This window comes from Somniosus microcephalus, chromosome 10, assembly GCF_052327205.1.
Source record: "Somniosus microcephalus isolate GS21.2 chromosome 10, FLI_Smic_1.0, whole genome shotgun sequence".
NCBI lineage: Eukaryota > Metazoa > Chordata > Chondrichthyes > Squaliformes > Somniosidae > Somniosus > Somniosus microcephalus.
In genome coordinates, this window is record NC_140996.1 from 234,930,858 (window position 1) to 234,947,610 (window position 16,753).

The following is a 16,753-nucleotide window of genomic DNA, read 5'->3' on the forward strand; positions in this document are numbered from 1 at the left end:
AGGGGGGGCGGGGGAGAGAAGGGAAGGGGGGGCGGGGGAGAGAAGGGAAGGGGGGGCGGGGGAGAGAAGGGAAGGGGGGCGGGGGAGAGAAGGGAAGGGGGGCGGGGGAGAGGGGAAGGGGGCGGGGGAGAAGGGAAGGGGGACGGGGGAGAGAAGGGAGGGGGGTGCGGGGGGAGAGAAGGGAAGGGGGGGCGGGGGTGTGAGACAGGATGGGGGGAGAGAAGGGTTTTGAGCACAGTTTTGAGAATGCTCAAAGCCCATGTTTTGTAACTTTCGTTTTGCCTTATCGCATCCCTCAAAGTGCCTCACAAACATTGATTACTTTGAAGTGCGGAGACCGTCATGTAGTGAAACGTTTCAGCAATTTTGCAAGGCTCCATAAATAGCAGTGAGTAGCCAGTTAATCCGTTGATGATTTGAGGAAGGAATGTTGGCCGAGAGAACTCCCTGAGCCACCAGAACAAACAGATAGGACCTTGATTTAAAGTCTTGAATGAATGTAGGCACCTCTGACAATGTTGCACCCCTACAATGGGGTAGCAGCCAGATTAGTGCAGGAATGGAAGCTCGCCTCCCAGAACTTGATTCCCATTGTAGAGAGGGGAGTGGGCTTCCCCGGTGCTTTGTCCTGATTTGGGAATAGAAGCTTCACTCCCAAGTGTGTCAACTGTGGTTCAGTGGGCAGCACTCTCGCCCCTGAGTCAGTAGGTCGTGGGTTCAAGTCCCACTCCAGAGACTTGAGCCCATAATCCAGGCTGATGCTCCCAGTGCAGTACTGTAGGGGCGGTACTGAGGGAGCGCCGCACTGTCGGAGGGGCAGTACTGAGGGAGCGCCGCACTGTCGGAGGGGCTGTACTGAGGGAGCGCCGCACTGTCGGAGGGGCTGTACTGAGGGAGCGCCGCACTGTCGGAGGGGCAGTACTGAGGGAGCGCCGCACTGTCGGAGGGGCAGTACTGAGGGAGCGCCGCACTGTCGGAGGGGCAGTACTGAGGGAGCGCCGCACTGTCGGAGGGGCTGTACTGAGGGAGCGCCGCACTGTCGGAGGGGCTGTACTGAGGGAGCGCCGCACTGTCGGAGGGGCAGTACTGAGGGAGCGCCGCACTGTCGGAGGGGCAGTACTGAGGGAGCGCCGCACTGTCGGAGGGGCAGTACTGAGGGAGCGCCGCACTGTTGGAGGGGCAGTACTGAGGGAGCGCTGCACTGTCGGAGGGGCAGTACTGAGGGAGCGCTGCACTGTCGGAGGGGCAGTACTGAGGGAGCGCCGCACTGTCGGAGGGGCAGTACTGAGGGAGCGCTGCACTGTCGGAGGGGCAGTACTGAGGGAGCGCCGCACTGTCGGAGGGGCAGTACTGAGGGAGCGCCGCACTGTCGGAGGGGCAGTACTGAGGGAGCGCCGCACTGTCGGAGGGGCAGTACTGAGGGAGCGCCGCACTGTCGGAGGGGCAGTACTGAGGGAGCGCCGCACTGTCGGAGGGGCAGTACTGAGGGAGCGCCGCACTGTCGGGCAGTGCTGAGGGAGTGCTGCACTGTCAGAGGTGCCATCTTCCGGATGAGATGTTAAACCGAGGCCTCGTCTGCCCCCTCGGGTAGATGCAAAAGATCCCATGGCTTTATTCTGGTGAAGAGCAAGGGGAGTTTTGGGGCCAATATTTATCCCTCAAACAACATCACTAAAAACAGAAGGAGACCATTCGGCCCATTGTGTCCATTCTGACTCTTTTTAACAGCTTCCAATTAGTCCCCCACCCCCTGCTCTTTCCCCACAGCCCTGCACATTTCTCCTTTTCAAATAGTTATTCAATTCCCTTTTGAAAGTTACTATTGAATCTATTTCCACCGCCCTTTCAGGCGGCGCGTTCCAGATTAGAAATTGAAACTATTTGGTAATTATTTTTGTAACACATGCCGTAATGCTGGTATTGATTATTGGATTGATGGTTTAGTGTATCATTGATCTGTGGGCTGCAGGTCCATGAGCAGAGACAGTGAGCAGGGGTTGCCTGGCAATTGTGCGCACCTTAACTGGGTGAGAATGTGGATCTCGCTCCCACAGGGAGTGGTCGAGGCGAATAGCAGAGATACATTTAAAGGGAAGCGGGATAAACACATGAGGGTGAACGGAATAGAAGGTTATGCTGGTGGGGTGAGATGAAGAGGGGTGGGAGGAGGCTCTGTAAAATTCGATGTCAGGCAGTGAGAGCCTCCTCTGCATTGGCTCTGCTCGTAGATGTCAATCAATGGAGTAATCTAACTTAGTAACTGATCCCAACTGTGCTCCTCAGCTGGTGAGTCACTGAGATTAAAGGCCAACCTGAGGAGTTCAAGCTGGCTTGTGCACACAGCCTGAGTTCAGCTGTCAGCTCAGCAGCAATCACAGGATCCTTTCTCCCAAGTCTGCAGAAAGCACCTAGGTCCCAGTTACACCACCCTGCCCGAGTTCCAGTAAGTCTCCCGCAGCTGTACCCTTCCCCATGCACTCTCCCCGTCGGCAGTCTCCTGATACGTGTTGTTCACACACCTTCCCCGCTCTGTTCTTCACTCTGCTGCCCGTGTCCTAACTCGCACCAAGTCCCGTTCGCCCATCACCCCTACATTGGCTCCCAGTCCGGCAACGCCTCAATTTCAAGGCCCTCCATGGCCTCACCCCCTCCCTATATGGAACGGTGGCATAGTGGCTATGTTACTGGACTAGTAATCATAACATAACATAAGAAGTAGGAGCAGGAGTAGGCCATACGGCTCCTCGGGCCTGCTCCGCCATTCAATAGGATCATGGCTGATCTGAATCTAGACTCACGTCCACTTCCCTGCCCTCTCCCCGTAACCCCTAATTCCCTTATCTGCTAGGAAACTGTCTATCTCGGTTTTAAATTTATTTAATGTTGCAGCTTCCACAGCTCTCTGGGGTAGCAAATTCCATAGATTTACTACCCTCTGAGTGAAGAAGTTTCTCCTCATCTCAGTTTTGAAAGGGCAGCCCCTTATTCTTAGATTATGCCCCCTAGTTCTAGTCTCACCCATCAGTGGAAACATCCTCCCCGCATCCACCCGATCAAGCCCCCTCACAATCTTACATGTTTCGATAAGATCGCCTCTCATTCTTCTGAACTCCAATGAGTAAAGTCCCAACCTACTCAACCTTTCCTCATACGTCAACCCCCTCATCTCCGGAATCAACCGAGTGAACCTTCTCTGAACCGCCTCGAGAGCAAGTATATCTTTTCTTAAATATGGAAACCAAAACTGCACGCAGTATTCCTGGACTAATGATCCAGAGACGCGAGTTCAAATCCCACCACGGCAGCTGGGGAATTTAAATTCAGTTAATTAAATAAATCCGGAATAAAAAGCTGGTAATGGTGACCATGGAAATTGTCGTAAAAACCCATCTGGTTCACTAATGTCCTTATGGGAAGGAAATCTGCCGCCCTTACCCGGTCTGGCCTACGTGTGACTCCAGACCCACAGCAATGTGTTTGACTCTTACCTGCTCCCCGAAATGGCCCAGCGAGTCACTCAGTTGTACTAAACCGCTACGACAGTCACTGTGGGAGCACCACACGGACTGCAGCGGTTCAAGAAGGTAGCTCGCCACCACCTTCTCGAGGATAATTAGGGATGGGTAATAAATGCCGGCTTCGCCAACGACGCTCACATCCCGTGAATGAATAAACATCTCTGTAACCTCCTCCAGCCCTGCAGCACTCCGAGATCTCTGCGCTCCAATTTAGGCCTCGTCAGCATCCCCGATTTTCATCGTCCACCATTGGTGGCCGTGCCTTCGGCTGTCTGGGCCTTCAGCTCTGGAATTCCCTCCCTAAACCTCTCCGCCTCTACCTCTTAGGGCTTTGGTGGAGCGATTATAATCAGGGATGCTCAAGAGGCCAGAGTGTGAGGAGCGTAGAGATCACGGAGGGCTGTGGGGTTGGAGGAGGTTACAGAGATAGGGAGGGGTGAAGCCATGGAGGGATTTGAAAACAAGGATGAGAATTTTAAAATCGAGGCGTTGCAGGACCGGAAGCCAGTGTAGCTCAGTGAGCACAGGGGGTGATGGGTGAACGGGACTGGGTGTGAGTTAGGACACGGGGCAGTGAGCACGGGGGTGAGGGGTGAACGGGACTGGGTGTGAGTTAGGACACGGGGCAGTGAGTACAGGGGGTGATGGGTGAACGGGACTGGGTGCGAGTTAGGACACGGGGCAGTGAGCACGGGGGGTGATGGGTGAACGGGACTGGGTGTGAGTTAGGACATGGGGCAGTGAGCACAGGGGGTGATGGGTGAATGGGACTGGGTGCGAGTTAGGAGACGGGGCAGTGAGCACGGGGGGTGATGGGTGAATGGGATTGGGTGTGAGTTAGGACACGGGGCAGTGAGCACAGGGGGTGATGGGTGAACGGGACTGGGTGCGAGTTAGGACACGGGGCAGTGAGCACAGCGGGTGATGGGTGAACGGGACTGGGTGTGAGTTAGGACACAGGGTGATGGGTGAACGGGACTGGGTGTGAGTTAGGACACGGGGCAGTGAGCACGGGGTGATGGGTGACCGGGACTGAGTGCGAGTTAGGACACGGGGCAGTGAGCACGGGGTGATGGGTGAACGGGACTGGGTGCGAGTTAGGACACGGGGCAGTGAGCACGGGGTGATGGGTGAACGGGACTGGGTGTGAGTCAGGACACGGGGCAGTGAGCACGGGGTGATGGGTGAACGGGACTGGGTGTGAGTTAGGACACGGGGCAGTGAGCACGGGGCGATGGGTGAACGGGACTGGGTGTGAGTTAGGACACGGGGCAGTGAGCACGGGGTGATGGGTGAACGGGACTGGGTGTGAGTTAGGACACGGGACAGTGAGCACAGGGGGTGATGGGTGAACGGGACTGGGTGTGAGTTAGGACACGGGGCAGTGAGCACGGGGTGATGGGTGAACGGGACTGAGTGTGAGTTAGGACACGGGGCAGTGAGCACGGGGTGATGGGTGAACGGGACTGGGTGTGAGTTAGGACACGGGGCAGTGAGCACAGGGGGTGATGGGTGAACGGGACTGGGTGTGAGTTAGGACACGGGGCAGTGAGCACGGGGTGATGGGTGAATGGGACTGGGTGTGAGTTAGGACACGGGGCAGTGAGCACAGGGGGTGATGGGTGAACGGGACTGGGTGTGAGTTAGGACATGGCAGTGAGCACAGGGGGTGATGGGTGAACGGGACTGGGTGAGAGTTAGGACACGGGGCAGTGAGCACAGGGGGTGATGGGTGAACGGGACTGGGTGTGAGTTAGGACACGGGGCAGTGAGCACAGGGGGTGATGGGTGAACGGGACTGGGTGTGAGTTAGGACACGGGACAGTGAGCACAGGGGGTGATGGGTGAACGGGACTGGGTGAGAGTTAGGACACGGGGCAGTGAGCACGGGGTGATGGGTGAATGGGACTGGGTCTGAGTTAGGACACGGGGCAGTGAGCACAGGGGGTGATGGGTGAACGGGACTGGGTGTGAGTTAGGACACTGGGCAGTGAGCACAGGGGGTGATGGGTGAACGGGACTGGGTGTGAGTTAGGACACGGGGCAGTGAGCACAGCGGGTGATGGGTGAATGGGATTGGGTTGTGAGGACATGGGGCAGTGAGCACGGGGTGATGGGTGAACGGGACTGGGTCTGAGTTAGGACACGGGGCAGTGAGCACAGGGGGTGATGGGTGAACGGGACTGGGTGTGAGTTAGGACACTGGGCAGTGAGCACGGGGTGATGGGTGAACGGGACTGGGTGTGAGTTAGGACACGGGGCAGTGAGCACAGGGGGTGATGGGTGAACGGGACTGGGTGTGAGTTAGGAGACGGGGCAGTGTGTACAGGGGGTGATGGGTGAACGGGACTGGGTGTGAGTTAGGACACGGGGCAGTGAGCACAGGGGGTGATGGGTGAACGGGACTGGGTGTGAGTTAGGACACGGGACAGTGAGCACAGGGGGTGATGGGTGAACGGGACTGGGTGAGAGTTAGGACACGGGGCAGTGAGCACGGGGTGATGGGTGAACGGGACTGGGTCTGAGTTAGGACACGGGGCAGTGAGCACAGGGGGTGATGGGTGAACGGGACTGAGTGTGAGTTAGGACACTGGGCAGTGAGCACAGGGGGTGATGGGTGAACGGGACTGGGTGTGAGTTAGGACACGGGGCAGTGAGCACAGCGGGTGATGGGTGAATGGGATTGGGTTGTGAGGACATGGGGCAGTGAGCACGGGGTGATGGGTGAACGGGACTGGGTCTGAGTTAGGACACGGGGCAGTGAGCACAGGGGGTGATGGGTGAACGGGACTGGGTGTGAGTTAGGACACTGGGCAGTGAGCACGGGGTGATGGGTGAACGGGACTGGGTGTGAGTTAGGAGACGGGGCAGTGAGTACAGGGGGTGATGGGTGAACGGGACTGGGTGTGAGTTAGGACACGGGGCAGTGAGCACTGGGTGATGGGTGAACGGGACTGGGTGTGAGTTAGGACACGGGGCAGTGAGCACGGGGTGATGGGTGAACGGGACTGGGTGTGAGTTAGGACACGGGGCAGTGAGCGCAGGGGGTGATGGGTGAACGGGACTGGGTGTGAGTTAGGACACGGGGCAGTGAGCACGGGGTGATGGGTGAACGGGACTGGGTGTGAGTTAGGACACGGGGCAGTGAGCACAGGGGGTGATGGGTGAACGGGACTGGGTGTGATTAAGGACACGGGGCAGTGAGCACAGGGGGTGATGGGTGAACGGGACTGGGTGTGAGTTAGGACACGGGGTCGAGAGGTAACAATGTTATGGATGTTACAAAACTACTGGGAATAGAAAAGGCCACACGCAGTGTTTTGCAGCCGGAGAGAGCCTGGTTATTTCCTGAAGTAAGATTGTGAATAGCAAATAATCCCTGACTCCTCTTCTCGGGCTCTGCTGGCAAGAGGCTGGAATGCAGTTACTGTGGGAACCCAGTCAACAGAAGATGCAGCGCCGAGTCCTGCAGCAGTCAGACAGACTGCTCCTCTGCCGAGCATTCCCCCAACTGACCCAGGGCCAGAGAGCCTGACGTGCCAGCTCCAGCTCACCTGTACAGAGAAAAGCACTGCAGTCTCCCAAAAACGGTTGCTCTTTTATAAAGCGTTACTCTTTGCCCTCACCCCCTCCTTCCTCAATGCCTGGGTTTGGTTTATCTCTTCCCCTCTCACTCCTTTATCAAAACCAGTTCCTACTCCAGGACTCCACTGATACAGCTGTGTAACTCAGCACTCCCAGCGCACTCGGAGGGCCCCCCCACTTCATTGGCCCCATTTCTGTTACTCTTTCCGAGTGCCTTATTCTGCAGCTTCTATTAAAATTGCTTCTTCCTGAGCTGCATGATCTGTTGCCTGAATTTCAGCAGAGCAATGATGAGATGAGAATTTCATGTATAACACTGGGGTACAGTACTGGTGGGTACAGGCCTGTCGCTGTATAACACTGGGGTACAGTACTGGTGGGTACAGGTCTGTTGCTGTATAACACTGGGGTACAGTACTGGTGGGTACAGGTCTGTCGCTGTATAACACTGGGGTACAGTACTGGTGGGTACAGGTCTGTCACTGTATAACACTGGGGTACAGTACTGGTGGGCACAGGTCTGTCACTGTATAACACTGGGGTACAGTACTGGTGGGTACAGGTCTGTCGCTGTATAACACGGGTACAGTACTGGTGGGTACAGGTCTGTCACTGTATAACACGGGTACAGTGGTGGGTACAGGTCTGTCACTATAACACTGGGGTACGGTACTGGTGGGTACAGGTCTGTCACTATAACACTGGGGTACAGTACTGGTGGGTACAGGTCTGTCACTGTATAACACTCGGGTACAGTACTGGTGGGTACAGGTCTGTCACTGTATAACACTGGGGTACAGTACTGGTGGGTACAGGTCTGTCACTGTATAACACGGGTACAGTACTGGTGGGTACAGGTCTGTCACTGTATAACACTGGGGTACAGTACTGGTGGGTACAGGCCTGTCGCTGTATAACACTGGGGTACAGTACTGGTGGGTACAGGCCTGTCACTATAACACTGGGGTACAGTACTGGTGGGTACAGGTCTGTCACTGTATAACACGGGTACAGTACTGGTGGGTACAGGTCTGTCACTGTATAACACGGGTACAGTACTGGTGGGTACAGGCCTGTCACTGTATAACACTGGGGTACAGTACTGGTGGGTACAGGCCTGTCACTATAACACTGGGGTACAGTACTGGTGGGTACAGGTCTGTCACTGTATAACACGGGTACAGTACTGGTGGGTACAGGTCTGTCACTGTATAACACTGGGGTACAGTACTGGTGGGTACAGGTCTGTGATTGTGTAACACTGGGGTACAGTACTGGTGGGTACAGGCCTGTCACTATAACACTGGGGTACAGTACTGGTGGGTACAGGCCTGTCACTATAACACTGGGGTACAGTACTGGTGGGTACAGGTCTGTCACTGTATAACACGGGTACAGTACTGGTGGGTACAGGTCTGTCACTGTATAACACGGGTACAGTACTGGTGGGTACAGGTCTGTCACTATAACACTGGGGTACAATACTGGTGGGTACAGGTCTGTCACTGTATAACATTGGGGTACAGTACTGGTGGGTACAGGTCTGTGATTGTGTAACACTGGGGTACAGTACTGGTGGGTACAGGTCTGTCACTGTATAACACTGGGGTACAGTACTGGTGGGTACAGGTCTGTCACTGTATAACACTGGGGTACAGTACTGGTGGGTACAGGTCTGTCACTGTATAACACTGGGGTACAGTGCTGGTAGGTACAGGTCTGTCACTGTATAACACGGGTACAGTACTGGTGGGTACAGGTCTGTCACTGTATAACACTGGGGTACAGTGCTGGTAGGTACAGGTCTGTCACTGTATAACACTGGGGTACAGTACTGGTGGGTACAGGTCTGTCACTGTATAACACTGGGGTACAGTGCTGGTAGGTACAGGTTTGTCACTGTATAACACGGGTACAGTGGTGGGTACAGGTCTGTCACTAACACTGGGGTACAGTACTGGTGGGTACAGGTCTGTCGCTGTATAACACGGGTGCAGTACTGGTGGGTACAGGTCTGTCATTATAACGGGTACAGTGGTGGGTACAGGTCTGTCACTGTATAACACGGGTACAGTACTGGTGGGTACAGGTCTGTCACTATAACACGGGTACAGTGGTGGGTACAGGTCTGTCGCTGTATAACACTGGGTACAGTGGTGGGTACAGGTCTGTCACTGTATAACACTGGGGTACAGTACTGGTGGGTACAGGTCTGTCACTATAACACGGGTACAGTACTGGTAGGTACAGGTCTGTCACTGTATAACGGGTACAATGGTGGGTACAGGTCTGTCACTGTATAACACGGATACAGTACTGGTGGGTACAGGTCTGTCACTAACACTGGGGTACAGTGGTGGGTACAGGTCTGTCACTAACACTGGGGTACAGTGGTGGGTACAGGTCTGTCACTATAACACGGGTACAGTACTGGTGGGTACAGGTCTGTCACTAACACTGGGGTACAGTGGTGGGTACAGGTCTGTCACTAACACTGGGGTACAGTGGTGGGTACAGGTCTGTCACTGTATAACACGGGTACAGTACTGGTGGGTACAGGTCTGTCACTGTATAACACGGGTACAGTGGTGGGTACAGGTCTGTCACTGTATAACACTGGGGTACAGTGGTGGGTACAGGTCTGTCACTGTATAACACGGGTACAGTACTGGTGGGTACAGGTCTGTCACTAACACTGGGGTACAGTGGTGGGTACAGGTCTGTCACTGTATAACACGGGTACAGTACTGGTGGGTACAGGTCTGTCACTGTATAACACGGGTACAGTGGTGGGTACAGGTCTGTTATTGTATAACACGGGTACAGTGGTGGGTACAGGTCTGTCACTGTGTAACACTGGGGTACAGTAGTGGGTACAGGTCTGTCACTGTATAACACTGGGGTACAGTGGTGGGTACAGGTCTGTCACTATAACACTGGGGTACAGTGGTGGGTACAGGTCTGTCACTATAACACTGGGGTACAGTGGTGGGTACAGGTCTGTCACTATAACACTGGGGTACAGTGGTGGGTACAGGTCTGTCACTGTATAACACGGGTACAGTGGTGGGTACAGGTCTGTCACTGTATAACACGGGTACAGTGGTGGGTACAGGTCTGTCACTGTATAACACGGGTACAGTGGTGGGTACAGGTCTGTCGCTGTATAACACTTGGCAGGTTAGGAAAGATCTGTGGTGACAGTGAAGTCAGTCAATTGCCAGTTCAGATCGTCTGGGTGCAAGTCTGTCAACGGCGAAGGGAAATGGTGAGAATGTTTTGAGGGAATTTTTGCAATGATACGTGACGCAAAATGGAACATTAGAACTTGCTGGCTCAAGGGAGGTTTTTCCTGTATCTTACTGGTTCCAATAACCCTGGTAACAATGCAGTTTATAAATGTGTAGGAGTATTGTGTTCCTGTAGGAAATCCAAGTCATTCTGCCCCAGTTTGCAGTGAGTTTTGACCCTGAGCAGTGACTTTAATGTATAGCACAGGTGGCCAGACAGAAACAGCACAAATCCAGCTCATCGAATATTCCGTCGTGCTGCCCTGTGTTGTGATGGGTTCCTGGTCACATCCTGTCTTTCCCCCCTCTCTCTTTGATTGACGGGACTGTAATTATTGGCTCTCCTGAGCTTGCTCCCCTCATCCCTCTTTCACGGACGCCTCCATCAGAGAAAGCACCACTTCCTCTGGTGTCGGGAAGATGGGAGAGATGTCCTTACACAGGGTTGTCGGAGTGCTTCATCAGTTGAAGCACAGACCACTGCATCTTTTAAGGGGACAATTGAACCATGGGGGCGAGTGGGATTAGTGTTTGATTGCTCTGGCACAGAGCCAAAGGGCTGTCGGCCTCCTCCTGTGCTGTAAGCATCTGTGGTTCCTCTGAAGCGGCCAAAGTCCTGTCCCACACCCTCCTCCGTGCTCCATCCTCACTGACTAACCCAAGGCATCTTTTCTAACTCGGTGTTTCCCTCGAGCTCCAGCCCTTGGAACTCTTTCAGGGATCCCTTCTTCCCCCGGACCATCACCCAATCACTCATTCACCGCGGCCTCTCCCCTGCTCCCCTGGCCCTTCACTTCGCTTACTTCATTTTAAAAAAAAAGTTGCTATGATTCCTAAGAATTGTCTTCGTGTTTGGTGTTTCCACCTCGACTCCCAGGAAAGACTCGCATCTGTTCCTGTCTATGGGGCTAGTTTTGAGCACCTTTTGACTCGGGTTTCAGATACATCCGCCCTGCCGTAGGGCCTTTCCAACAAATGCCATCCAGTGCTTTTGTGGCCTTGATGAATAATGAGTGGGATTCCTGGCCGATTTGTCCTCCTCCCTCGCTCGCGGGGGGAGTTGTGTCTGATTTGTCCTCCTTCCTCGCTCGCGGGGAGAGTTGTGTCTGATTTGTCCTCCTCCCTCGCTCGCGGGGGGAGTTGTGGCCGATTTGTCCTCCTCCCTCGCTCGCGGGGGGAGTTGTGTCTGATTGTCCTCCTTCCTCGCTCGCGGGGAGAGTTGTGTCTGATTTGTCCTCCTCCCTCGCTCGCGGGGGGAGTTGTGTCGGATTTGTCCTCCTTCCTCGCTCACGGGGAGAGTTGTGTCTGATTTGTCCTCCTCCCTCGCTCGCGGGGAGAGTTGTGTCTGATTTGTCCTCCTCCCTCGCTCGTGGGGAGAGTTGTGTCTGATTTGTCCTCCTTCCTCGCTCGCGGGGAGAGTTGTGTCTGATTTGTCCTCCTCCCTCGCTCGCGGGGAGAGTTGTGTCTGATTTGTCCTCCCTCGCTCGCGGGGAGAGTTGTGTCTGATTTGTCCTCCTTCCTCGCTCGCGGGGGGAGTTGTGTCTGATTTGTCCTCCTCCCTCGCTCTCGGGGGGAGTTGTGTCTGATTGTCCTCCCTCGCTCGCGGTGAGAGTTGTGTCTGATTTGTCCTCCCTCGCTCGCGGGGAGAGTTGTGTCTGATTTGTCGTCCTCCCTCGCTCGCGGGGGGAGTTGTGTCTGATTTGTCCTCCTCCCTCGCTCGCAGGGAGAGTTGTGTCTGATTGTCCTCCTTCCTCGCTCGCGGGGAGAGTTGTGTCTGATTTGTCCTTCCTCGCTCACGGGGGGGGAGTTGTGTCTGATTTGTCCTCCTCCCTCGCTCGCGGGGAGAGTTGTGTCTGATTTGTCGTCCTTCCTCGCTCTCGGGGAGAGTTGTGTCTGATTTGTCCTTCCTCGCTCGCGGGGAGAGTTGTGTCTGATTTGTCCTTCCTCGCTCACGGGGGGAGTTGTGTCTGATTTGTCCTCCTTCCTCGCTCGCGGGGAGAGTTGTGTCTGATTTGTCCTTCCTCGCTCGCGGGGAGAGTTGTGTCTGATTTGTCCTTCCTCGCTCGCGGGGAGAGTTGTGTCTGATTTGTCCTCCCTCGCTCGCGGGGGGAGTTGTGTCTGATTTGTCCTCCTCCCTCGCTCGCGGGGGGAGTTGTGTCTGATTTGTCCTCCTTCCTCGCTCGCGGGGGGAGTTGTGTCTGATTTGTCCTCCTCCCTCGCTCGCGGGGAGAGTTGTGTCTGATTTGTCCTCCTTCCTCGCTCGCGGGGAGAGTTGTGTCTGATTTGTCCTCCTTCCTCGCTCGCGGGGAGAGTTGTGTCTGATTTGTCCTCCTTCCTCGCTCGCGGGGGGAGTTGTGTCTGATTTGTCCTCCTCCCTCGCTCGCGGGGAGAGTTGTGTCTGATTTGTCCTCCTTCCTCGCTCGCGGGGAGAGTTGTGTCTGATTTGTCCTCCTCCCTCGCTCGCGGGGAGAGTTGTGTCTGATTTGTCCTCCTTCCTCGCTCGCGGGGAGAGTTGTGTCTGATTTGTCCTCCTCCCTCGCTCGCGGGGAGAGTTGTGTCTGATTTGTCCTCCTCCCTCGCTCGCGGGGGGTGTTGTGTCTGATTTGTCCTCCTTCCTCGCTCGCGGGGAGAGTTGTGTCTGATTTGTCCTCCTTCCTCGCTCGCGGGGAGAGTTGTGTCTGATTTGTCCTCCTTCCTCGCTCGCGGGGGGAGTTGTGTCTGATTTGTCCTCCTTCCTCGCTCGCGGGGAGAGTTGTGTCTGATTTGTCCTCCTCCCTCGCTCGCGGGGGGTGTTGTGTCTGATTTGTCCTCCTCCCTCGCTCGCAGGGAGAGTTGTGTCTGATTTGTCCTCCTCCCTCGCTCGCGGGGGGTGTTGTGTCTGATTTGTCCTCCTCCCTCGCTCGCGGGGAGAGTTGTGTCTGATTTGTCCTCCTCCCTCGCTCGCGGGTAGAGTTGTGTCTGATTTGTCCTCCTCCCTCGCTCGCGGGGAGAGTTGTGTCTGATTGTCCTCCCTCGCTCGCGGGGAGAGTTGTGTCTGATTTGTCCTCCTCCCTGGCTCGCGGGGAGAGTTGTGTCTGATTTGTCCTCCTCCCTCGCTCGCGGGGGGAGTTGTGTCTGATTTGTCCTCCTCCCTCGCTCGCGGGGGGAGTTGTGTCTGATTTGTCCTCCTCCCTCGCTCGCGAGGAGAGTTGTGTCTGATTTGTCCTCCCTCGCTCGCGGGGAGAGTTGTGTCTGATTTGTCCTCCTCCCTCGCTCGCGGGGGGAGTTGTGTCTGATTTGTCCTCCTTCCTCGCTCGCGGGGAGAGTTGTGTCTGATTTGTCCTCCTTCCTCGCTCGCGGGGAGAGTTGTGTCTGATTTGTCCTCCTTCCTCGCTCGCGGGGAGAGTTGTGTCTGATTTGTCCTCCTTCCTCGCTCGCGGGGAGAGTTGTGTCTGATTTGTCCTCCTTCCTCGCTCGCGGGGAGAGTTGTGTCTGATTTGTCCTTCCTCGCTCACGGGGGGAGTTGTGTCTGATTTGTCCTCCTTCCTCGCTCGCGGGGGGAGTTGTGTCTGATTTGTCCTCCTTCCTCGCTCTCGGGGGGAGTTGTGTCTAATTTGTCCTCCTTCCTCGCTCACGGGGGGAGTTGTGTCCGATTTGTCCTCCTCCCTCGCTCGCGGGGAGAGTTGTGTCCGATTTGTCCTCCTTCCTCGCTCGCGGGGAGAGTTGTGTCTGATTTGTCCTCCCTCGCTCGCGGGGGGAGTTGTGTCTGATTTGTCCTTCCTCGCTCGCGGGGAGAGTTGTGTCTGATTTGTCCTCCTTCCTCGCTCGCGGGGGGAGTTGTGTCTGATTTGTCCTCCTCCCTCGCTCGCGAGGAGAGTTGTGTCTGATTTGTCCTTCCTCGCTCGCGGGGGGAGTTGTGTCTGATTTGTCCTTCCTCGCTCGCGGGGGGAGTTGTGTCTGATTTGTCCTCCCTCGCTCGCGGGGGGAGTTGTGTCTGATTTGTCCTTCCTCGCTCGCGGGGGGAGTTGTGTCTGATTTGTCCTTCCTCGCTCGCGGGGAGAGTTGTGTCTGATTTGTCCTTCCTCGCTCGCGGGGGGAGTTGTGTCTGATTTGTCCTCCTTCCTCGCTCGCGGGTAGAGTTGTGTCTGATTTGTCCTCCCTCGCTCGCGGGGGGAGTTGTGTCTGATTTGTCCTCCCTCGCTCGCGGGGAGAGTTGTGTCCGATTTGTCCTCCTTCCTCGCTCGCGGGGGGAGTTGTGTCTGATTTGTCCTCCTCCCTCGCTCGCGGGGGGCGTTGTCTGATTTGTCCTCCTTCCTCGCTCTCGGGGGGGAGTTGTGGGCTCTTTGTCCTCCTCCCTCGCTCGCGGGGGGAGTTGTGTCTGATTTGTCCTCCTTCCTCGCTCGCGGGGGGAGTTGTGGCCGATTTGTCCTCCTCCCTCGCTCGCGGGGGGAGTTGTGGCTGATTTGTCCTCCTCCCTCGCTCGCGGGGGGAGTTGTGTCTGATTTGTCCTCCTCCCTCGCTCGCGGGGAGAGTTGTGTCTGATTTGTCGTCCTTCCTCGCTCGCGGGGAGAGTTGTGTCTGATTTGTCCTCCTCCCTCGCTCGCGGGGAGAGTTGTGGGCTCTTTGTCCTCCTCCCTCGCTCGCAGGGAGAGTTGTGGCCGATTTGTCGTCCTCCCTCGCTCGCGGGGGGAGTTGTGTCTGATTTGTCCTCCTCCCTCGCTCGCAGGGAGAGTTGTGGCCGATTTGTCCTCCTCCCTCGCTCGCAGGGAGAGTTGTGTCTGATTTGTCCTCCTCCCTCGCTCGCGGGGGGAGTTGTGTCTGATTTGTCCTCCTCCCTCGCTCGCGGGGGGAGTTGTGGCCGCTTTGTCCTCCTCCCTCGCTCGCGGGGGGAGTTGTGGCCGATTTGTCCTCCTCCCTCGCTCGCGGGGGGAGTTGTGGCCGATTTGTCCTCCTCCCTCGCTCGCGGGGGGAGTTGTGGCCGATTTGTCGTGCACTAACTGCAAACCAAGCTGAGGTCAGACTGACTCTCAGACTGGGAATCGATTTTGAGCCTGCTGGCAAGTCTGATTTACTGTTAGGTGAGATGGGGCCTTTTGCCAGTACACCGTGGGGGGAGGAAGAATTTGGAGAAATTTCAGTTCCATTTTTGACCACGTATTCATCCCAGCTCATTTCAAACGCGTTGCATTAACTGCTTTCACTGAGAGCCTGTTGCATGTCCTTTCTACTGGTGGCTACTCTGTCAGCTGTGGCTCAGTGGGCAGCACCCTCGCCTCCGAGTCACAAGGTTGTGGGTTCATAGTCCCACTCCAGGGACTTGAGCACAAAAATCCAGGCTGACACTCCAGTGCAGTACTGAGGGAGCGCCGCACTGTCGGAGGGGCAGTACTGAGGGAGCGCCGCACTGTCGGAGGGGCGGGTACTGAGGGAGCGCCGCACTGTCGGAGGGGCAGGACTGAGGGAGCGCCGCACTCTCCGTCGGAGGGGCAGTACTGAGGGAGCGCCGCACTGTCGGAGGGGCAGTACTGAGGGAGCGCCGCACTGTCGGTGGGGCGGTACTGAGGGAGCGCCGCACTGTCGGAGGGGCGGGTACTGAGGGAGCGCCGCACTGTCGGAGGGGCGGGTACTGAGGGAGCGCCGCACTGTCGGAGGGGCAGTACTGAGGGAGCGCCGCACTGTCGGAGGGGCAGTACTGAGGGAGCGCCGCACTGTCGGAGGGGCAGTACTGAGGGAGCGCCGCACTGTCGGCGGGGCAGTACTGAGGGAGCGCTGCACTGTCGGAGAGGCAGTACTGAGGGAGCGCCGCACTGTCGGAGGGTCAGTACTGAGGGAGCGCCGCACTGTCGGAGGGTCAGTACTGAGGGAGCGCCGCACTGTCGGAGGGGCGGTACTGAGGGAGCGCCGCACTGTCGGAGGGGCGGTACTGAGGGAGCGCCGCACTGTCGGAGGGGCAGTACTGAGGGAGCGCCGCACTGTCGGAGGGGCAGTACTGAGGGAGCGCCGCACTGTCGGAGGGGCAGTACTGAGGGAGCGCCGCACTGTCGGAGGGGCAGTACTGAGGGAGCGCCGCACTGTCGGAGGGGCAGTACTGAGGGAGCGCCGCACTGTCGGAGGGGCAGTACTGAGGGAGTGCCGCACTGTTGGAGGGGCAGTACTGAGAGCGCGCCGCACTGTCGGAGGGGCAGTACTGAGGGCGCGCCGCACTGTCGGAGGGGCAGTACTGAGGGAGAGCTGCACTGTCGGAGGGGCAGTACTGAGGGAGCGCCGCACTGTCGGAGGGGCAGTACTGAGGGAGAGCTGCACTGTCGGAGGGGCAGCACTGAGGGAGCGCCGCACTGTCGGAGGGGCAGTACTGAGGGAGCGCCGCACTGTCGGAGGTGC

The 16,753-nt window shown here is 56.8% G+C and overlaps 1 protein-coding gene across 9 annotated transcripts in view; it reads left to right on the top strand.

Moving 5' to 3' along the window:
• The window catches only part of stim1b (stromal interaction molecule 1b), a 215,647-nt gene that overhangs the window by 91,677 nt on the left and 107,217 nt on the right, over positions 1-16,753 (top strand). The window lies entirely within an intron of this gene.